Source organism: Aotus nancymaae, unplaced genomic scaffold, assembly GCF_030222135.1.
Source record: "Aotus nancymaae isolate 86718 unplaced genomic scaffold, 86718_ANA_hifiasm-v0.15.2.pri h1tg000030l, whole genome shotgun sequence".
NCBI lineage: Eukaryota > Metazoa > Chordata > Mammalia > Primates > Aotidae > Aotus > Aotus nancymaae.
Window position 1 is genome coordinate 15991989 of NW_026988443.1, and position 23896 is coordinate 16015884.

Here is a 23896-nt window from a genome sequence, read left to right on the forward strand (position 1 = left end):
GTAGCTGCAGCCTCCAAAACTGCAGCTGGGGACCAAGGCATCCCTGAACTCTTGAAGGCCCAGAAAGTTCCCACCTGCCCTCACAGGCTTGGAAGTGCCTGTTCCCACTGCCTGGCTTCTCCCTGATCTCCAAGCAAAGTTCATCCCAGCCCAGGCGCCATAAACAGCAGCAGGAAGCACACAAATTCCTGGGTGGAAGGGGGTGGGTCCCCTGTGAGGCTCCACCTTCTGGCTAGGGAGGGCCTGAAGGGTGGTGACTGGCCTACCAGTCCCATGGACCATAATGGGAAATTGTGGTGCCTTTTCTGTATCTGCCCATGGCCACCCATGGACCAATCAGAATGCACTTCCTCCCCTCTGAGCCCATAAAAGCTTCCCACTCAGACAGAGCTGAGCAGTCGCTGGGATGCCAGACTACAGAGAGGAGCCACTCACTCCAGGGCCTTCTCTCTGCTGAGAGCAGAACACACGACCTGACTATCAGCTGCAGAGATGAGCTACCCACTCCAGTGTTTCTCTGTGCTATTCTGTCACTCAATAAAGCTCCTCTTTGCCTTGCTCACCCTCCACTTGTCCACATGCCCCATTTTTTTTGGATGCAGGATAGGAACTCAGGGCCTGCAAAATCACAGTGCTGAAATTGCCATAACATAAACAGGGCGAAATAGAGACCCCTTGCTTGCCACATTGTGGGAGACGAGAAGGAGAGGAGCTACAGTCCTTCAGGGAGCCCAGATCTGAGAGTCCTGACTTAGGACTGTGACTCCCTCTTGGGGGTCCAGTGGTTCCTGGAGTCTCCAAGCTTCCAGGCACCACTGTATCCCCCAGTGGCAGCTGTGGAAACTACTTGTGGTACACATGGTCCAGCTGCAGCCTCATAGAGAGTCGCACCCATGCAGGCACCTGGAGGTGCCCGCCCATTGCAACAGTTGGTATGCCTGACTATGCGCAGTGGCCAGAGCCCATGCTTGCTTGCTTACACACCCCTTACTGTACCATGTCTGGCTCATCCTTGGCAGTGTGAGATTCAGGCTGGTAGCTTAAGCTGAGCATAAACTGCCAGGCCGAGCGAGTGAAACAAGCCCCATAGGCCCAAGAAAACTTGGGCAAAAGGTGTCACCCACCACAGAGGTTTCTGGCCAGAAAAGAGACACTCCAGGTATCCTGCATCAGAATCAAGATATGGATTATTCAGTTTTTAGTGCTGGCTTTTATCATTGTACCAGTAGTGATATTGGAATATTTATGCTACATCTATTTGCTAGGGATTTGCTAAGGATGCCAAAATAAAGCACCATAGACTGGGTGAATTAAATAACAGAAAGACATTTTTCCACTATTTGGGAGGTTAGAAGTCCAAGATCAAGGTGCTTTCGGGGTTTGTTTCTTCTGAGGCCTCTCTTCTTGGCTTGTAAATGTCTGTCTTTTTCCTGTGTCTTCCTATCATCTTACATTTGTGTTTCTGTGTCATAATTTTTTCTTATAAGGATACCAATCATGTTAGTCTAAAGTCCACCTTAGTTACCTCATTTTGACTTAATTACTTCATTAAAACCCTATCTTCAAATACACTCACATTCTGAGGTAATGAGGGTGCCTTTAACATACGAATTTTGAGGGGACATAATTTACCCCATAAAACACATCTGAGTCTCCATTTTTTAATGTGTAACAATAGGAAGAATAATGCTTACTTCCTAGTAAACGTCTGTAAAAAATTAAGATAGAAAATTAGCTGTCTACATTGCTCTTAGCATAGTGTCTAAAACATAACAAGTCTGCAATATAATTAACTATTATAATAATACTATCATTTTATTTCATTCTTTCTACAGAAAAAATATTATCGAGGAACATTTTGCTACCATGAGGGTTAGAGTTGGAATAACTTATGCAGATAAAAAGCAAATGCAGCTGAGGATGTAAGCAATTCAAGGAGAAGAAAAAACAAAAACAATGTCCAAAGGCAGAGAAGTCAGTTTGGGACGTGGATAGTATTTCCTTTCTTCTAATATTAATAATTTTTCTATTGTTTTTCAGAAAAAAAAATTAATCAAAATGTCTTATACTCAATGTGTCCATATATATATATACACACACATTCCTCTTGCTTCCAATTTGTTCTTAGAGTATTTTCCCTTATTCTAGCCAAATAACTCAGGAACTCGTGGTGCAGTAGTTGTGTGTCACCCAGAATATGGCAAAAAACTGTAGCTGTTAAGAAGTGTTTTGTAGGCAGAGAACATGCCATGGCAAAGCCTTACTTGATGGGAAATTTTTTCTGTTCTTCATAATGCATAAAATGTTTCTCTGATCCCTAAGTGACTTTGGAAATGGAGATGTCGATAATAACACTGGGTAAGGCAGGAGAGGGAGTTGAGCTTGAGGAGACAATGATGAGCTTGGTGGAAAGTTGAGTTGAGGAACTAAATTGCATACAGGAGATCATGCACTGTTGGTCCCAGTTGCTCACTCCACTCTTAGAGAAGCAGAAGAACATATCTACTGAAACTACAGTGGACACATGGTATTTATCATCACTGCTATTTTGTTGACTGCTCCTAGAACTGTATAAAAAGCCACTTATATGAGAAAGATTTGTTTAAGTAGCTTATTTCATATGATCCTGAATTACATGTTTTTATACACACACACATATATATGCATACATATATACATATAATTATTCTTATACTTTATCAAATATAATACCACATGAAGTTAAAATATGTAAAACCATCTCATGCCAGTTAAAATAGTGATCATTAAAAAGTCAGGAAACAACAGATGCTGGAGAGGATGTGGAGAAATCGGAATGCTTTTAAACTGTTGGTGGGAGTGTAAATTACTTCAACCACCGTGGATGACAGTGTGGTGATTCCTCAAGGATCTAGAACCAGCAATATCATTTGACTGAGCAATCCCATTACTGGATATATACCCAAAGGATTATAAATCATTCTACTATAAATACACATGCACATGTATGTTTATTGCAGCACTATTCATGGTAGCAAAGACTTGGAGCCAACCCAAATGCCCATAAATGATAGAATAGATAAAGAAAATGCGGCACATATACACCATGGAATATTATGCAGCCATAAAATAGAATGAGTTCATGTCCTTTACAGGGACATGGATGAAGCTGGAAACCATTATTTTCAGCAAATTGACACAGGAACATAAAACCAGACACCTCATGTTCTCACTCATAAGTGGGAATTGAACAATGAGAACATATGGACACAAGGAGGGTAATATCAAACACAGGGGCCCATTGAGGGGTGGGGGAGGGCAAAAGGAGGGATAGCATTAGGAGAAATGTAGATGACGGGTTGATGGGTGCATCAAGCCACCATGACACAGGCATACCTATGTGACAAACCTGCACATTCTGCACATGTATCCCAGAACTTAAAGCATAATAAAAAATGTAAATAAATGTCTGGAATATATATTGGAACTTTATATTATATTTGCACATTAATACTTTATTTATTATAAATCATTGTAAAGAAAACATGCTTTTATAAATTTAAAATCAAATTTCAATTTGGCTTCTCAAAATTCAGAGGGAAAGAGAAATCATTTTCATTAGTGGACTGAAATCCTCTTGAAGTCAAGGCTTAATATAAGCCATATTTTATTACTCCCAAAACCTGTGTGCTTTTCAGGGGTTTGTTGAGTCACTGTAAGACCTTTGTAAGAATTCTTCAATATAGACATGGCTAATTTTGAATGTTAACCACAGCTATTGAGGTACTTGCATTAATTAACCTTCTTAATTATTTGTTTTTATTTTCCTATAAATTGGCAGTATCACTTGGTCTCAAAGTTGTTTTTTTTTTTGTTTTTTTTTTTTTTTTTTTTTTTTTTTTTTTGAGGCGGAGTTTCGCTCTTGTTACTCAGGCTGGAGTGCAATGGCGCGATCTCGGCTCACTGCAACCTCCGCCTCCTGGGTTCAGGCAATTCTCCTGCCTCAGCCTCCCGAGTAGCTGGGATTACAGGCACGCGCCACCGTGCCCAGCTAATTTTTTGTATTTTTAGTAGAGACGGGGTTTCACCATGTTGACCAGGATGGTCTCGATCTCTTGACCTCGTGATCCACCCGCCTCGGCCTCCCAAAGTGCTGGGATTAAAGGCTTGAGCCACCGCGCCCGGCCATGGTCTCAAAGTTTTGTTGTGAGGATTAAATAAAGTAATTAATGTAAGACGAATATCTATTGAAAGATCAGTTCCATGATAAGCACATGATACAGGCTTTCCCCTGTCTTCTTCATCCTCATTGAACAGGGAAATATAAATCAATATCTAATGACTTGTAGGAATAGAGAGAATTGCATTTTCATACAAGCAAGTTTCTGATAATTTATTATAACTTAGAGACAATTTTTGTGAAAATATGTTTCAAATTATAATTTGATTTCATATAGCCTGGAAACACTAAACTCATCATAAACCACAAAAACAAATATTTACAAAGATTGATGCACAAGAGCATTTCCATTACCACTGCATTTCCTCAGGGGACTCACCTGACCTGGAAAGGTTTCTCTGTGTTGCTAAAATGAAGTAAAATATGTGAATTTCCTCCTGAAGGTATCAGAGAAAACACTTCCAAAATGCCTCACTGAAAGAAATGGAATCTAGTCCTTTGTTTCTTTCAGGACACACACTGTATTTGTGATAAGGCCAAATTCACAGGCACACAGACTTACTTGTTAGTATATAGAGAACTCAGCACCATTTCCTCAAGTGAAGGCCAGGACAGAACTGGAACAAATCAATTCTAAATTTCAGCAAACTTGTGCCTTATTGTTATTTTGCATTTCTGTTTTCTCATTTTATCTAGTTTTTCATCCATTAATTAAACACCTGATTGTTGTTGTGAATATTTCTGTAACAATGAACTAAAATTGGCTTTGTTACACTTGCTTATCATGATCTCCTCTCTATTTTCATACACATATACCTCTATGTTCATGACAAAACATGCTTCCTTTTCACCATAGCTGCTCCTCATGACTGTCTCAAATAATAGCTGAACAATTTCTTCCAGGTTTTGTAAATAGTCTCAGATTACTAAATTGGCCATCTGTCCTTAGAATATTTAAAATGTACCAATTGAACATCTACATAGTAGCCATCATTGTATTATTTATATTGCATATGTTTTTACTGAAACTGCACAATAACCCAAAGAGGTAGCTATGATTAATCGTATTTTAGAATTGCAGAGCAGGGAAAATTGCTTAAAAATTCAAATAACCTACCCAGACTCACCAAGGTGATAAGAGAAGGTGTGCCTGGCATTAATGTCACTACTCTTTCTGCCACTCCTAGCACAAGAAGAAAGAGAGCAAAATGAAAACTGCAGGATAGAACAAAAAGAAGCTTTGCCAGTTGATAGCTCTGGGTTCCATTAAAAATGATGAAGATGAAATGCCTTTAAATTGCCATCAAGTTTAAAATCTATATGTGAAGCTGTGTGGCAAGAGCAATCTTCATTTTCATTTACTTTTATTTAGGTCCATCTCAAACGATTTTGACATGAAAATATATTCTCGAAAATTAAGCTGAGAAGGGTATTGAAATATAAATGAAGACACATTGAAAAAGAAATGGAAGCACAAAATTGATTTGTGCAGTTCAGTCTTTGGGTTCTTTTTGTTAATTGTCCTGTCTACTCTTGTTTTTCATGGTATGCCCCACACAGAAAGCTTTGCAGAATGTGCCATGATAAAGATGGTACTTTTAGTAGAGACCTATTCAGTTCATAATAATGTATCTCAAAATCAAACCAGGTGGAAGACATTTGTGGAGGGATGAATGCATCTAAAGAAAGTATTATCAGCCTGATGAGAGAATTGGATGGGTGAGTGCATTCAGTAGCAGAACAGTGAATCAAGGTGAGGAAGGCAGATTATTTTCTGTGATCTTAAACAAAGTGTTGTGTGTGAGTAACCAAGTCCCATCCAGGCACAAGAAGCCATAATCAGAAAGAGACTCTGAGTGAAAAGAACTGAGTACCAGTGAAAATCTGAGCCTGGAATGAGAGAGGCACCAACAAAGCTGATCTGACAAAGTCTGTGAAAATATCAAGTGTAATCATGTTCTTTCAAGTTTATGTTTCTTTGGTAGAATAATACGAACAGGATGCAATTAAAATTCATTAATATGGATGAGAGTATAGCTAGTCATTGTCTAGCCAGACTCAATTCTAAGTCTTTCTTACACTTTATACTGTAGCAAACTTGGTCTGCAGTTTTCCCCAAAGCAAGTTCTTTTTCTGATTTTGCAAGATCTCTATCTCCAATTCATGACCCCTACCTGCTATGTCCCTGCCTTCCAGAATCATTGAAAAGTTTCCTCTGATATGAAACCTTTCTTGGACTCTTCAAAGCAGATATGGAGAGTTCTGTTCCACGTTCCCAAGACATGTTGTATTAATTTCTCATGACATGGTGCTACACTGTATCTCAGTATGACAGGACTATGTTTGTCTACATCCACTGTGTTTCCATCATAGAAAGTACCATACTTTCTATAAATAAATTGCCTGTTGGTCCACTCATCAGACCACAGTTTAGTATCAGCCAACACTGTGTTCCACCGCCCCCATTCTTTTCCCAGTGGCAGGCATCCCTCCTCTATCCAGCAGATTTCTACTGAGTCAGGATACACCATTTCTGAATCCTTCACAATTTAGCACTAAAGACAGGACCATCAATCCATCTTAAATGCCCCACCAGTTAAGACTAAAATTACTACAATTTAAAAATATATATATATCAAATACTATGTACTTTATGTTATTATATTTAAAGCTATTTGTGATAGCTAGAAAATGCCAAACACCATTTTGTCTTTGATTGATTAAAATGTGTGGTTACTGAAATTATTGTTCAATCAATATTTAATCAACGTATCTTTCCTGAAGTTCTTTTTAACCTCTCTTCTTCCTACCTGCCTCCAAAGCACATTGATTCTTAAACAGTGTTTTAAAGGCGCTCTCTATCACTTGCAAAGTGGAAACTTGCAAATATTTGTAGATGTTGGACATTTTCTTTTCTTTTTTTTTTTTTTTTAACATTTATTTCAAGTTCGAGGTATATGTAAAGGTTTGTTACACAGGTAAAGTTGTGTCACGAAAGGTTGTTTTACAGATTATTTCATCACCTGGTTATTAAACCTGGAACCTATTAGTTATTTTTCCTGATCCTCTCCCTCCTCCTACTCTCCAGCCTCCGAAACACCCCAGTGTGTGCTGTTCCCCTCTATGTGTCCATGTGCTCTCATCATTTAGCTTCCACTTATAAGTGAGAACATATTGTATTTGATTTTCTGTTCCCGTATTAGTTTGTTATTAATTTACTTACTAAGTAGACTGTTATAACCAGTGGGAAGTCCATAGAATTTCTATAACCTCTTAGTAGTAAAGGACCTTTTAAGAAAATGCAGATGTGTTTAACTGAAAGGCTGCGTCCTTTAGGTGAGGTCTATATTCATGCCATGTGAAAGCTCAGCTTATTTCTAGAGGGTAATGTGAACTATTTTCTAGACTCCATTTCTAAATAAATCTGCCTAGCCAGCTGTAAGATGACATCTCTGAATTTATGCATTTTAGCATACAGATACATGGCCTGGCTATATGGCCTATAAGATGGGTTCCTCTGCTTATGGGTAGTCTAGATGCAGGATTGAAATGAATTGTCCCTAGACCACTTGACTTTTCTTGTTTCCATTGTGGGGGTGCATTTGTACATGACTCCATATCTGTCCTAGTTTAAGATAGCTAGCAATGACCAAATAGCTAAGAAATTCATTTGTGATCAAATAATGACCACCAATAAAAGCCCTTCAGAGAACTGATTTTAGGAATAATGTGGGTCCATTGCTTGTACTAATCAGTGAACCAATGATTCCTGTAATTCCTTCTTGTGGTTTAAAGGCAAGGAAAAAAATATCACATTCACTACAGATGAGGTATAAAATCTCTGGAGACTATTTGCAAAAAATGTAGAGTTTTATTATTTTTCTTAAACAGAAAATAATTTTTAAAAATTCTAAGTAATATTGCCTATCTCTACTGAGTAAAATTATTGGATAATTGTTCAACCTGTAATTCTAAATAGCTTTTATTTTTAACTATTCATTATGAGTAATAGTTTTTATCTATAAGAATATATAGTGTGGTGATATATGTACATTCTGAAAATTTGAACCATGTTTTGAATTATATAAGCACTTAGGAAGGAGTTTGAATATGTTCATTGAAAAGTAGAATTCATAGTTTATTTTTGGCTTCTTATGACTATCTTTTCCTTTGATGTGTTCTCTAAAACTGCTTAGTTATGCAATAGATAGAAGGCGCATTCTATTGCCAGGAGGAAAATGTAATTACTGGACAATAACACAAAGTCACACAATTCAAAATGTAATGTAAGAAGGTTCCTTGCTTCTGTCATTGTATTTCTGATGGAATCATCTACACACTAATTCATATGAACACTGTAGACTCTGTGATGCCAGTGCTACTCTCTTGTTTCTTCTTAGTACCCTCCTACTCCATCCACCACATGCCTTTTGCATCACCTTTTGCATCACCTTGCACCCTCAGCCATGGGTTTTTATTTTCAGTAAGTTGGTTTCATCTGGTTTTCTCTTTGATGGGAGTTGAAAAGGAGGATTTCCCATCTTCATGAATTTATCTGCCTTTGATCTTTGAAGCTGGTGACTTTCGGATAAGGTCTCTGTTGAACAATGAGAACACATGGACACAGGGAGGGGAACATCACACACTAGGGCCCGTTGGAGGGTGAGGGGCCTAGGGGAGGGATAGCAGGGGGTGTGGGGATTGGGGAGGGATAACATTAGAAGAAATACTTAATGTAGGTGACAGGGGGATGGATGAAGCAAACCACCATGGAATGTGTACACCTATGTAACAATCCTACACGACCTGCACATGTACCCCAGAACTTAAAGTATATATATAAAAAAAGAAAACAAAAGAAGGATTTCTAGATCCTCCAGTTTCCTAAAACATGATTTTTGGTAAGAAAAAAATCTTCTCTTTTGCTAAAATTGGCCCCTTTTATAGCATAAATCTGGTATAAAATTTCTATGATCCAAGATGTGTATTATCAAAAACTGTAGTAAGGAGAGGGAAGATGAAATGAATACCTCAGAAAAATTTAAAATAACCCTACCCTTTACGTGAATTTAATGATAACACTGATTATAGTGCAACACATCCAGCATGACTGAGAGGCTAGAAAATGGTTTTTCCCCAACATCAGTTATAGTACATTGTTTCTATCATTATATTATTTCAACTGTATAAGAATATAACTATGTTAAGCAGTTACCAAGATAGATTCAACATACTTTTTGATAAAACTGCTAGTTTATAAGTAGCTGGTATCCAACGGGAATCTCTCAAGCTTTCTGGCACAAAAGTAAGCCTCTGTTGAATGTCATCACTTGTGGGTAGGTAGTAGAACACTGACTGAAAGATTTCTGGAATTGTCTTTCCTTCTGCTCTAAGGGTCATCCAGTGGTCAAGAATAAAGACAAGTCTGAAGCAATCTTATTCTAGAACACAAGCTGATCCAAACTAGCCCCACACTGAATTTAGTAAAGTCCTAATATATAAGATTTTTATGAAATGCTTATTATAAAGAAAAAGATAAAGAACTTCATGGTAAAGCATTGCTAAAGACATCGATGTCTTTTTTAAAAACACAAGGGAACTGAAGAGACAGTGATTCACCTTTTCTACATGGAGAAGGAAAGCCATCTGAAAAAGAGTAAGTGACAAATTCGTTACTACCTAGGTTCGGAAGTAAGCACAGAAGCCATCTGAGTACACACAGCAAGAGAAGATGTGTACATTTGCTATCTATGGGTAATGGGAATACTGAGTTCAAAGGTAAAGATATGAAAAACATTAACTTGTATTCTGAGAATTCTAAGCTGTTTAAAAATGAAGTACCAAAGGCATGTGGAGCACTGGAGAGTGTGTGTTGAAGAAGAACTGTGATCCCCTCCACTCCTGCTTGATAAAGAGAGACAGGTTGGAAATCAGTTAGGATTACGAACAGAATAATAAAAAAAAACTTAGGCTTTATTTTTAGATTATTGATGATGATAATAATAATTGCTTGCTATAGAAACATTTGCTTAAAAAATTTTCAAGGGGAAATATAAAAGTGGGGCTGTTACTGATGTTGAGCGGAGACTGTTACACCTCTCCTCTGAAAGTCTGTCATCTCCCTCCCATTTCCAATATCACCACTACATGAAAACTTCCTCTCACTCTCCCAGAAACATCTTCTCCAACCTCGTGGGCTTCTTCAGGGCACAGTTTTAGGCACACATACTTCAGAGCAAAATGAGGTTTAGACTCACTTTTCACATTGGGGAAATGAATTAAGAAAAATAACTTGAAGGAATAAAAATCCAGTCATTTTATGACAGAAGCCCCAAGGAAGGTTATTGAAAACCTAAACCATAAAACTAGTAGTGCCAGGGTAGGAAGAAAAAAGTAGATAGTAAGCAACATGTACTGAATTTGTGATATTTAGTCTAGTTTAACTTTTTGCAGTGGTGAACAAGAACTAAATAGAAGAATCTAGACTATCGTTGAAGTTCTTGGCTTGAGGCAAATGGTAGTGTAATTAACCTACTTGCTTGGCCAATAAGAAATGAGCATTTCCTTTTGTTACTTTTTTTCTGCCAAGAAAATTAAAAATTATCTTTACTGAATGCAATCAAATTTGCATATTGATTTATTTTATTTTTTGGGATACATTAAATGGTTTCTTCCTGTTGAGCAGGCACTGTTGCTCACCACAGACTCTGAAAAGACTGCCAAGAGGCATTTGCGTATTTAATGTTCCTTCAGTTCAAACACACTTAGTCATAATTAAACTCAGTTGAATGGCTTTTAAAAGAAGTTAGTTGTTAATATGATTGGCAGCTTTCTGGGCCTTTGACAACATCTAATGAAATATGGCTATGTGGTATGCAACACTGACAAATGCTGAGATTTATTTTCTGTGATCTCTATCTAATGCGAATGTGATTATGTTGAATCCTCTCTTTTCGGGAGGTATGTTATTACTTCCCATTATCTAAATAAGAAGATAAATGTTCAAGATTTTCATTAAATAAAACAATCTTGAAATTAGTATTCTTCAACTCGTTTTTTAAATACGAAAGTGAGTTTTCTTTTGTAGGAGGAAATGTAACAGACAAGGCATCATTTTTTTTTCTTCAAAAGAAGTATTAAGCCATTATATAACAGAGGTTTCAAATCCATGAAGAGAAGGAAGAGACTGAGAAAGTGACACTACAGGCGTTACTTTAGGGTAGCAAGCATTTAGCTTGCTTGCCACCACTAAATGACAACCTTGTATGTTTCGTAGTTACTAGCTTTATTGTTTTCTTCTGGTGAGTGGGTCATAGGACTGAAAGCTATATACCATATTCTCCAGCACTTCTAAAAATACACGAAAACAAACACATCTTTGAAATAAGCCTGCAACATGATTACAAATTATTCTTTTTTTATTATTTACTAATTTTTTTTAATTGCATTTTAGGTTTTGGGGTACATATGAAGAACATGCAAGATTGTTGCATAGGTACACACATGGCAGTGTGATTTGCTGCCTTCCTCCCCATCACCTATATCTGGCATTTCTCCCCATGCTATCTCTCCGCAACAAATTATTCTTTATTGTGAGTGATATTACTTACATAAAATAGAAATATTTGTTCAAAATATCAGTAAAGTTTAATGCATTCGACAATTCTGAACAATTTAATTTAATTCATTTCGAACAACTTAATTTAAGTTCCATCCATGTCACTGCAAAGGACATGGATTTTTTTGTCTCAGCAAATTTGCTGCTAGATTTCTATGCTTTTAACTTTCTCTGTTGTTTGTCAGCTTAGTGATGGCCAGTTGCCTCCTGCTCTGTGGCAAGAATGATGATTGACAAGACATTACTGAACCTAAATACTTTTTGTTAAGTTTGAGTTAAAATGGCAGACGCTGATTAATTATGGAAATAATGGCATGGCTCTTCACTCAACACCCAACATAAAACCGGGCCCAGGATTTTTGTATGCTGCATTCTAACTAGGCTTTGGATTTAAAAGAATTTACAGGACAAAAACATGTAGCAAATGGTCATATTCATTCTTTTCTCATCTTTTAATTTTTTTAATTTAATTTAATTTTAAATTCTGGAATACATGTGCAGAACATACAGTTTTGTTATACAAGTAAATGAGTGCAATGGCAGTTTGCTGCACCTACCAACCCATTACCTAGGTAACGAGCCCACATGCATTAGCTATTTATCCTAATGCTCTCCTTCCCTTAATCCCCCCAACAGGCCCAGTGTGTGTTGTTTTCCTCCCTGTGTCCACATGTTCTCATTGTTCAGCTCCCACTTAAAAGTGAGACCATGTGGTATTTGTTTTTTTGTTCCTGTATTAGTTTGCTGATTAAAATGGCTTCCAGCTCCATCCATGTCACTGCAAAGGACACAATCTTATTCCTTTTTACGGCTATGTAGTATTCCATGGTGTATATTACCACATTTTCTTTATCCAGTCTATCACTGATGGACATTTGGGTTGATTCCATGTCTTTGCTATTTTGAATAGTGCTGCAATGATTTTTTTTTCATAAGGAGCATCAGCACATATATTGAATTTCTTCTTTATTCATCTATTTATTAAGCCATGTTTAAACAAAGCGGAAACAAAAACTAAACACTTAAAGTTATTCTATAGCACGGGTCTTTAACTGGATAGGATTTTACACCCACCCACCCCCCAACCCCCACTAAGAGAATTGTCAATGTCTGGAGACAACTTTGATTATCACGACTGGGGAAGGGAGTGCTACTGGCATCTAGTGGGGAAAAGCCAAGGATGCTGCTGAACATCCTCTAATGCACAGTACAGCTTCCCACAACAATTACCCAACCCCAAAGTCCGCACAGCCATGACTGTGCACTCTGGCTATCTGGGTCTATCTGCTTCGACTTTCCACTCCCAAAGAAGCTGTGGTGTCAATGAAATATGTAGTTTTTGGAGTAAGGCATAGTGAATATTCAGCAAGTTTTCTTTTAAATTGTCTTGTAGCCTTGTTTTTGTTGTTGTTGTTTGTTTTGTTTTGTTTTGTTTTTTGGCAGTGGGGAATGTGTGTGTGTGAAATAGAGACATATTCTCTATACTCTGTTTCTGGGCAGTTTTTGTAAAGTTTAAGTGATAAAAATATTGAAATATTTTGAAGAGGACTTGTCACGTGTTTTAGTTATTTACCTCTATATTTCATTTCAGTTATCAGGGACTAAGATGGTCTTCACTGTCTTCCAATACATGGCTTACAATGCAACATCTGCTTATTTTTATAGAAATGTATTATAGTTGTACTCATATGATTCAATATTTGATTTCAGTCTCTTCTATATTAAATAGCAAGCTCTAATAGGATGGGGCCATTCCTGCTTTTTGCTCATTATTTTGTCTCATGTATTTTGCACAGTTTCTATATGATAAAGGCACCTAATAAATATTTGCTGACTTAGAGTGTCAGTAAATCAATAATACAATAAATTATGAAAACCACTGAATAAGGGAAAGATGGAAAGAATTTGAAAGGCAATAAACATGAGAAAGTAAAAATGTAGAAATGTTAATAAACAATATATTTTAAACATTTAGGTAGTGTGAAGGACCGTTTTCACAAGGCATTTTGGTGTTTGAATTCGATTTCCAGTTTCGACCTGTCATAATCTCATAATTAAGAGCAAATTTTGTAGAACAGAAAATTGCGTTTTCACATTTGAGAGTTTGCATATCAACCCATGGTTTTCGAGAATCAAACAGTACAGTAGATTTGAATATTTTTTTAAATTGTAAACTGCATAGAAATGTTGACTGTTCCAATATCATATTATTTGACATTACACAAGACTGCAAACTCCTCAAATTACAGATGAGGATGCCAAAGCACAGAGAAATGGGCTGGAATATCTTCTGAATCCCTGAATCTGGCCTTCTGTAATCTTTTACTCAATAATACTAACATTGGTATAACACCAGAGTTTTTCAGATCTCTTAATGGAACACTGTTACATAAAATGTACTATTAAAAAAAAAAATACTCCAAAGGAAAATTTTAAATTTCCAACAAATTTTTAAAAATATATTTTATTTTGCATAAGATAATGCTCTATTAGAGGTACATAGCAAGAAAATAGTTTGATAAATTAATAATTTCTCTTTATTTGTTTATGTGCAGCCCTTGACCTGTCAGAATTACAAATGAAAGAGAAAGAACTAGACCATATTAACATTTTGTGACTTCCAAATTAGGTTTTTGATAAACAAAATGGAATACCTTAAGTGTAATTTTAACACAGAACTTATTTGATTTATAAAATCAGTTTAGAAGGGGAAAAAAAAAAACAGGCTGTCCTTCTTTTAGGCTTTGGGAGAGATTTGATGAGGGTAAATTCAGTTTGCATTGGAAATTTTCTAGACAGGAATGGGGAAATACAAACACTGTGGAGACAGCAGCATAGAGTGCTGAGCACCGTTGCCAGCACTGAGCCCTAAGGAAGCAGAAACTATGCCTTCAGTCTCTATTCCAGGAAGTCAGCATGGCCCCGGAGATTGGGATCAAAGCCAGCATACCTCCTGAGGTGAGGATTCTTTATTTCAGTGCAGCCTCATCCTCAGTTGCCTGTGTATCACTAGTGGATGGTCCAGATGAAATGACATCATGCATTCTTCAAGATTTGCCATGCTCATCAGAAACAATCCTGTTCCAACTGTCCTAGGTGGATACACACCTGTTCACGTCCTAGGGTCCTGGTAAAACCCTTTCTATGGTCATGACATCTACAAGGCAGTGGCTGGGACAAAGGAAAGCCCCATCATTCTATGTCGGTGGCACTGAAATCACAGAAAAATCATCCTTTGTAAATACTATTCAATGTGATTTGAGCCTTCTGAGAGGTTTCTTGTTTCTGAAAGTCTATGTAGAGAGGGAGGCCCAGTAATTCCAGCCATTCTGTCTGTCCCAGCCGAGATCTCAGACATGTGAGAGAGGCCTCTCAGGCCATCCCACTCCAGCCCAGTCATCAGCTGGCTGACTACACATGAATGAGCACAGGTAAGACCAACAAGACAAATGTCCAAACGACTTTAGAATAATGAGAATCATACATTGTTGCTGTTTTAACCCATTTTATACAGCAGTAGATAGTAGAAAATTGTTTTCAAAATTGATCTTATTAATAAAAGAAATATTTTAAACATGGTCAAAAGAGATGAGGAGTTTAAAAAGACACTTTGAAAAGGTAAATACTGATGATCCCTGTTTCACAATACACTTATAGATTAGAAGAGGAAAAAGTGCACACCATCAAAATGCAACTTGGGACAAGATTTTGGCAGAAAGGCTTAGATTGAAAAGGAAATATACAATTATACTGAACATGCATATTCATATGCTTGCCATAACATAAATGTATATAGATAGCTATTTTCTAACATATTTAAATACAGGGTGTTTTGACAGATATGACAGATATGCGTACCTATATATCTATTGCTATCAGTGTTTTTAAAACTAGTGTGATGGATGCTTATTTACTGCATTTCATTACTTTTTAGTCGTAGTATACCCAAAGAACAACCGCATCTCATTTTTAAAATAAGCAAACCGTTTTGCTTTCCTGTTAACCTCTGACAGTGTAAAGTAAAATGATTCATTAAATACACACTCTATGATTATTTATGAGATGCTAACTAGATGTGTGATGTGCTAATTATTAAGAAAATGCACATTTAGAACATCTCCAGGTGTCTCTCTAATTCCCCTTGCTTCCCCCAGGTGTACTTGCTCTCCCTCTGAAAGAACTTTAGAGTATTACACAATTTCTGCAGTACGCAAAAAGAAGTTCAACAATAAAACTCAAAAAGCCATTATACATTTTAGTTAAGATAATAGTGACAGAGATAACAAAATAAAAATAAAAGAATATTTGATGAGATGAAGAATGAATGCTCATAACACTCTCTAAATGAAAAAAGTTTAGCACACAGTGTGAACAGCGTAAACCCCAATGTTGAAAAAAGACAACATAAAAATCTCAGCCAAAGGATGAGATGATATGTTAAAATAATATTTGAAACATAGAAATTAATTTTTAATGTATCTTTCTCTCTGTTTTAGTAATATTTCCAATTTTAAACATAATTATAGGTTGAATACCACTTTTCCTGGACACCTATTTTCACTTCTTTTGGTAAATATCAAACATTGTAATTTCTTGATCATATGGAGTTTGTTTGGTAGAAAACTGTCAAACAGTTTTCCTTAGTGGCTATGCCTGTTTTCACTCCTACCAGAAATGAATGCGTGTTCTTGTTGCTTGAAATCCTCACCAGCATTTGTTGGTTGTCAGTGTTCTGGATTACAGCCATTGCAATAGGTATGTACAGGTATCCCACTATTGTTTTAATTTGCATTTCCTTCCTGATATGTGATGTGAAACAAATTTTAATATACTATTTGTATGTGTATATCTTCTTTGTAAGAAGTCCAGTAAGATTTGTAGCTCTTTTAATAATTTTGGTTTTTTTTTTTTTTTTGCTTTTTTATTGTTCAGTTTTAAGAGTGCTTTATGTATTTTAAAATAATTATTCCTGATCACATTTTTTTTGCAAATATTTTCAACTAGTCTGTCATTTGTCATTTTATTCTCTTAACAGTATATTTCACAGAGCAGGATTTTTTTATTTTAATAAAATCTAGCTTATCAATTCTTTTTTCCATAGATCATGCCCTTGAAATATAAGGTTATCACCAAACCCAAGGCCATCTAGATTATCTCTTTTTGCTTTTTGTTATCTTCTGAAAGTTGTATAGTTTTGTGCTTTACATTTTGTTCTACTGTTTGTTTTGAGGAACTTTTGTGAAGAGGAGTGTAAGGTCTGTATGTATTTTATTTATATTTTTTGCATGTGCATGTCCAGTAGTTCTAACACCAGTTGTTGAAAGGACTGTCTTTGCTTCATAGTATTACTTTTGTTTGTTTGTCAAAGATCAGTTTACTATATTTATGTAGTAATATATTTCTGGGCCCTCTATTCATTTTTCTTTCTTTTTTTTGCCAGTGCTGTACTGTCTTGGTTACTGTATCTTTATACTGATCCCTACTCTGAAGTTGAGTAGTGTCAATGCTTCAATTTTGTTCTCCTTCAGTATTGTGTTGACTATTTTTGGCCTTTGCTTCTCCGTATAAATTTTATAACTATTTTGCAATATCCACAAAATAACTTGCTGGGACTTTTATTGGAATTTCATTAAATATATATATCAAGTAGGGAAGAACTAATCTCTTGACAAGATTGAGTCTTCCTATCCATACACATGGAATAGTTCTCCTTTTTTTATTTCTTTCATCAGAATTTTATAGTTTTTCTCATATAGATCCTGTACATATTATTCTTAGATTTAAACCTAAATATTTCACTTTGGAGAGTGCTAATGTAAATAATATTGTGTTATTAATTTTTAATTTCATTTGTTCATTGCCGATACATAGAAGAGTAATTGACTTTTGTATATTAACCTTTGTATCTTGCAACCTTGCTATAAACTCCTATTAGTTCTAGGAGTTACTTTAGTTGGTTCTTTTGGATTTCCTACATATAGAATCATTTCGCCTTTAAACAAAGAAAGTTTTGCTTCTTCTTTTACAGTTTATATACCTTTTCTTGTCTTATCTTACTGCACTGGCCTTGACTTTCAGTACAATGTTGAAAAGCAGGGGCAAGAGGGGTTAGCCTTCCCTTGTTCTTAAATTTAGTGTAAAAGTTTTTAATTTCTCATCATTGAGTATGTTGTTAGTTATATGTGTTTTGTTGATAATCTTTACTAAGTTGAGAAAGTTTCTCTCTAGCCATAGTTTACTACAGTTTTGTCTTGAATGCATGTTTTGTCAAATGACTTTGTATCTACTGATAGAAACATTCCATTTTTCTTATTTAGTCTGTTGAAATGATAGATTATACTAATTGGTTTCTGTAATGCAGGTTTTAATTCTGACAATTTTGGAAACTACTTAGTTAATGTGTGATGACTACTAGTACATTGACTGTAAGTTCCATGAAGTCAGGACGATGTTTCCTTCTGCTCATGATTTGCCACCGGTGGCAAGCAAAATATTTGAAAGGCAACAGAGAATCAATAAATATTTGTTGAATAAATGTATAAGTTTTAAAATAAGTTAATTAGTGAGGCATTTTTATGACTTGCTAGTAGTATATTTACCATAGGTATTATGAATATTCTTACCTTTGTCTTTTAGCAAAGTAGAATATAAATGGTTTCTACTTGAAAGATAAATTGATAGCAGACATTGGTACTGAATTTTTTTTTATTAATTAGGAAATTGAATGAAGATGGTTGTTTGGAAAGTTGTTCAGGGTCATAGTAAAAGTATGTGTGGTAAATACAGATTAAAGCAAAAAAAGAAATGGTCAATATATGTTTTATGATCAAAACAAAACCATGCAGGCTAATCAGAGCTTAGATTTATCTAGGTGATGAGATACGAAACAAAGGAGGATTTGGAATAAAAATTTAAAGCAAGTGTACTGGCAGCAGGTTTCATTGAAAAATGCGACATTTTGGCCGGGCGCAGTGGCTCACGCTTGTAATCCCAGCACTTTGGGAGGCTGAGGCGGGCGGATCATGAGGTCAAGAGATTGAGACCATCCTGGCCAACACGGTGAAAACCCGTCTCTACTAAAAATACAAAAAAAATTAGCCGGGTGTGGCGGCACGTGCCTGTGGTCCCAGCTACTCGGGAGGCTGAGGCAGAAGAATCACTTGAACCCAGGAGGCAGAGGTTACAGTGAGCTGAGATTGTGCCACTGCACTCCAGCCTGGTGACAGAGCAAGACTCCATCTCAAAAAAAAAAAAGAAAGAAAGAAAAATGCAATATTTTACATAGAAGACACACAGTACAATATTTTTTCCTGTGGCTTGAACCTTCAGAATATCAGTGAAGCCTTTCAGAAGAACAAAACTGACCACTGCACCATCTGTAAGGGTGTTTACAAACTTATCTAACAATTTTATTGATTAGATTGGTCGTTAATAGAAGCAACTCATTAGTTAATAACATTGGCTTGTTAGTTTAGTAAACTACTGAGCCATTGATAGCATATGTTTCTCTAGCAAAATATTTCATGGCCAAGGAAAGGACAGAAAAATCTGGGATAGAAAACACTTTGAAGAGTAGTCATCATTGAATTTAAATGGCAGCAAAATCCAGGAGGGAAGAAGTTTTTTTCCTAAACATTTTATGCTTGGTTTCTCCAGCTTTCCTTTTGATTGTCTTAGATATTTTGCTTTGATGCTTTCCACCCAAAGTGTAAGTTAACCGAAATACAACAAGAGAATGACTGTTGGTTCCAACTAAGAGAAAACGAGGCCACCATGAGTGGTGCATAGGAGAAAAGAGGAAGTATAAAATCATAATGTAAGCCAATTGAGGTAATGCAATTATTTTTAAAAAGAAAAGAAAATACTAGGAAATACAAAAGGATTCACAAAAGTAAATATTTGAAGGTACTGTGGCTGATTCCCAAGGGAATATTCAGTTAGCATGAAAGATTGAGAGCTGTAATTAGACATGAACTGTGGGAGAAAAATGGTGAGTTATTGGAAACAGATATACCCACACAGGGATGGAAAGATTAAATACTTGAGAAACTTCATTGATCTTACATTACCAGCCAAATAACAATTGTCAGGTGTTTTTTTGAAAGCATGAACTCTGAGATCAGAATGCCAAATCAGTTCCACTATTTCTTGTCCATTGCACTGGGAAATTATTATATATGTTTCTTTGTGTCAATTTCCTCATCTGTTAAGTAGAATAATAATAGTATTATAATAGTGTTCAACTCATAGGACTGCTGAGAAGGAGGCATTAATAATGTTTGTAAAATATGTATACATGCTTATAATAGTTGAATGCTAAGTCCCATCCATTTACACTTAGCTCTTGTTACTCCTGAACACAGTCATATGTAAGACTCTTTGTTAAGATCTTTCTCTGTCCCCAGAGAATAACTAGCTCTGGAGAACAGTTAGCTGATGACTTGATGGGAATTACTGGTTAAATAACCCCTTTCATTTTCCTCTCAAGTCATCTGCTATGACGTCTCTTAGAGGTCCCCAATGGGGCTGAACTCCAGACATAACAGTAGTTATCTTCCCGTTAATACAACCTATGTTGGTTTCCTGCTCTCCTGTATGTCACTTTTACCTGCCTTCACTAGTGTGTCCTGAGGCCATTTCCCAAATAAACTGCTTGATCTCAACTACTTTGTCTTAGAATCTGATTCTGAGAGAACCAAAAGTAAGACACTAATTAATAAACGTTAGTGACTATTATTACCTACTGAAATACATTTCATTCATGCTGAATTATGTTCTGTGTAAATTATTTGGAAAATGTATTGCTCAGAGAAAGTGTTGATTACTTTTTTTCTTTTCTGAGCTTTGGGACTCAAGGATTGAGAATAACTTGTGTATTTTCAACATTCTTCTTAATATTGTGGATTCTTGCCCAACGTCTCTACTGGAGACTGTGATATGGATCAGAGACAAAACAAGTAAGCATGCCAGCTGCATATTTTTCCAGGGAGCTTTTATTTATATCTTCCTTTTGTTTTTGTATCAGCCTGCGTTCCCATGAACGATGGCTTCAGAAACTTCAGAAGGATTGCTGGTCATTTAGTCATATAAATCGTACCCTCCAGGTCTCTGTCAGCTTCCACCATGTTTAGTGACCCCAAGCATTTCTGAAAATTATTCAGACAGATAAATGTTCTCTGAAACATTCATTCAGTGAGTGTCTCTAGAGGCACTATTAAAGCACATGAAACCAGGAGTAAAATAACAAGAAATCCAGGTGCTAACATTTATCTGTTTGTCTGTCTAAACAGCCAAACAGGTAAATATCTAATGTTGATATATAAAAACACTGTGAGAATTCAGGAAGGGTAACTAAATCTGAGTTGGAAGTACTGAAAGAACAGAGAGTTTGTCTTGTCCAGGTGCAATTGGCTCACGCCTGTATTCCCAGCACTTTGGGAAGCTGAAGTGAGTGGATCACTTGAGACCAGGAGTTCGATAAGAGCCTGGCCAATATGGCAAGCCCCTATCTCTACTTAAAAAAAGAAAAAAAAAAAAAAAACTATCCAGGCCAGGTGGCTCACACCTGTATTCCCAGTTACTCTGGTAGCTGAGGCATGAGAATTGCTTGGCTACAGTGAACCAAGATGGCGTCACTGCACTCCAGCCTGAATGACATAGCAAGACTCTGTCTTAAAAAGAAGATTTTGAGTGTCAAAGACTGAATAGGAGTTTGCCAATGGGTAAACATTAAAAATTGAGATTCAAAATAGAGTTAGCAGGATATATAATGCCTGGAGTTTTGAAAAATTCTCAGCAGTCCTATGAGTTAAACACTATTATAATTGTGGATTATTTCAGTCAGGCAGAATCACAATCACATGTGCTGTGGTAGAAGATCATTCTTGAGAGATGGAGAAGGTGTTCTATGCTAAGGCCATTGATCCCAAAGGTTAACACACGAGAAAAACTTCAGGACTTGTTAGACAGCAGATTACTGTACCTTGGCCCCAGAGACTCTGATTCAGTAAATAAGGACTTAAAAAAAAATAAATCCCCATTTGATGCTGTTGCTTCTGGTCCAGGGAAGACACTTTGAAAGCCACTGTCCTAATGCAATATTGTGCATTTTATCCTGGAGGTGTTGATACTGGCAGATGTTATTTTAATCATGCTTTCCAGAAGCATATAGATTAATTCGAATCCCTCTTTTACTGCATCTTCAAGATTTTGAAAACTGCTTTCATATAACAGCTAAGTCTACTTCCATCCAGAATAAATTTAGCTTGTTCCATGAAATATTCTTACATCTCATGGCTATCAGAATACTTACTATCCTGAGAATGCCCTAGTTTGTTTAAAATATAACTAAATATAGTGGCAAAACATAACATGCTATTTTGCATGTGATATGGCCAGGAAGGATTGCAAGGAGATGAAGTTTGCCTTTAGACAGACCATATGCTCTTACTGATGGTGTATTATCTGATTTAGCAAGAACAAACTACTATTTAACATTGTGCTTGTTTCAACAAAAGCCCTGGGGATTTCCTTCTGCAGGAGTGTACTTGATGACAATTAGGAGGTGAAAAAGTGTCTTTTCTATTTATGATAACAAATGGTTTTGTTTACTTCTGTATTTTCAACATCTAGAGAAATGCCTGGCACATAGGATGTACTCAAGAAGTATTTGCTAAGTAAATTATCAAATGAATGTCAGGCCTTAGCTCATGTGTTTGCAAATTTCACCAGGGTATTTAAACAGTATATCCAAATTAGACTTTGTTTTTTCCATTCACTAAGTGTTGCTGTAGAGAAATGGCTTCATTGAAAGCCTCACCACATTCTTCCCCTTTTCTTATCTTCCCACTCACACAGATGCTTACATAAAGTACTTACAAAGATTTCTGTTTTCATGCTTCTTCTATAACTTGAGAACCATAAAAATAATATAATCTAGCAGCAATGTCAAATAGTCTCTTAAATATGTTGAAATATTGATTATTTAAGTCAGTAACCTAACTTTCCTATATTTTTCTCCTTGGTTCTAAATATAGTTCCTAAGTAGAATGAGTATGATAAGAATTTGAAGGTGAAGGCATCAGCATTATGTTTGTTTATGTTATATACATTTTAGAAATTTATTTACTTATTCTAAGATTCTAGTAAAGAAAGTATTTTTTTTTTCTGCTTCAAAGTCTTTTGATTTATTTATTTATTTATTTATTTTTATTGCATTTTAGGTTTTGGGGTACATGTGAAGAACATGCAAGATTGTTGCATAGGTACACACATGGCAGTGTGATTTGCTGCCTTCCTCCCCTTCACCTATATCTGGCATTTCTCCCCATGCTATCTCTCCCCAACTCCCCACCCCCTGCTGTCCCTCCCCTATTTCCTCCCAACAGACCCCAGTGTGTAGTGCTCCCCTCCCTGTGTCCATGTGTTCTCATTGTTCAACGCCCGTCTATGAGTGAGAACATACGGTGCTTGATTTTGTGTTTTTGTGTCAGTTTGCTGAGAATGATGGTTTCCAGGTTCAACAATGTCCCTATAAAGGATGCAAACTCATCATTTTTGATGGCTGCATAATATTCCATGGTGTATATGTGCCACATTTTCCCTGTCCAGTCTATCATCGATGGACATTTGGGTTAGTTCCAGGTCTTTGCGGAAATTCAGGCTGAGAGGCATTATATAACTCACAGTTATAGCTATGAAGTAGAGGATTTAAATGGAAAGGATAAATAGATTATGGATACATTACTATCACCTTTTTGACTAGTATTGATAGATAGAACCTCTACCTAACAGGTAAGGATGAGTGTAAAAATACACTGATGAAGATAAGAACACTTTCCTGTTTTGTTTTGTTTTAGTTTTTGTTTTGAGACAGAGTCTCACTCTGTTGCCCGGGCTGAGATACAGTAACGCAATCTTGACTACTGCAACCTCCACCTCCCAGGTTCAAGCAATTCTCCTGACTCAGTCTCCGAGTAGCTGGTGATTACAGGTGCCCACCACCACGCCCGGCTAATCTTTGTGTTTTTAGTAGGGACAGGGTTTCACTATGGTAGCCAGGCTGGCCTCAAACTGCTGACCTCAGGTGATCCTCCTGTCTAGGTCTTCAAAAGTGCTGG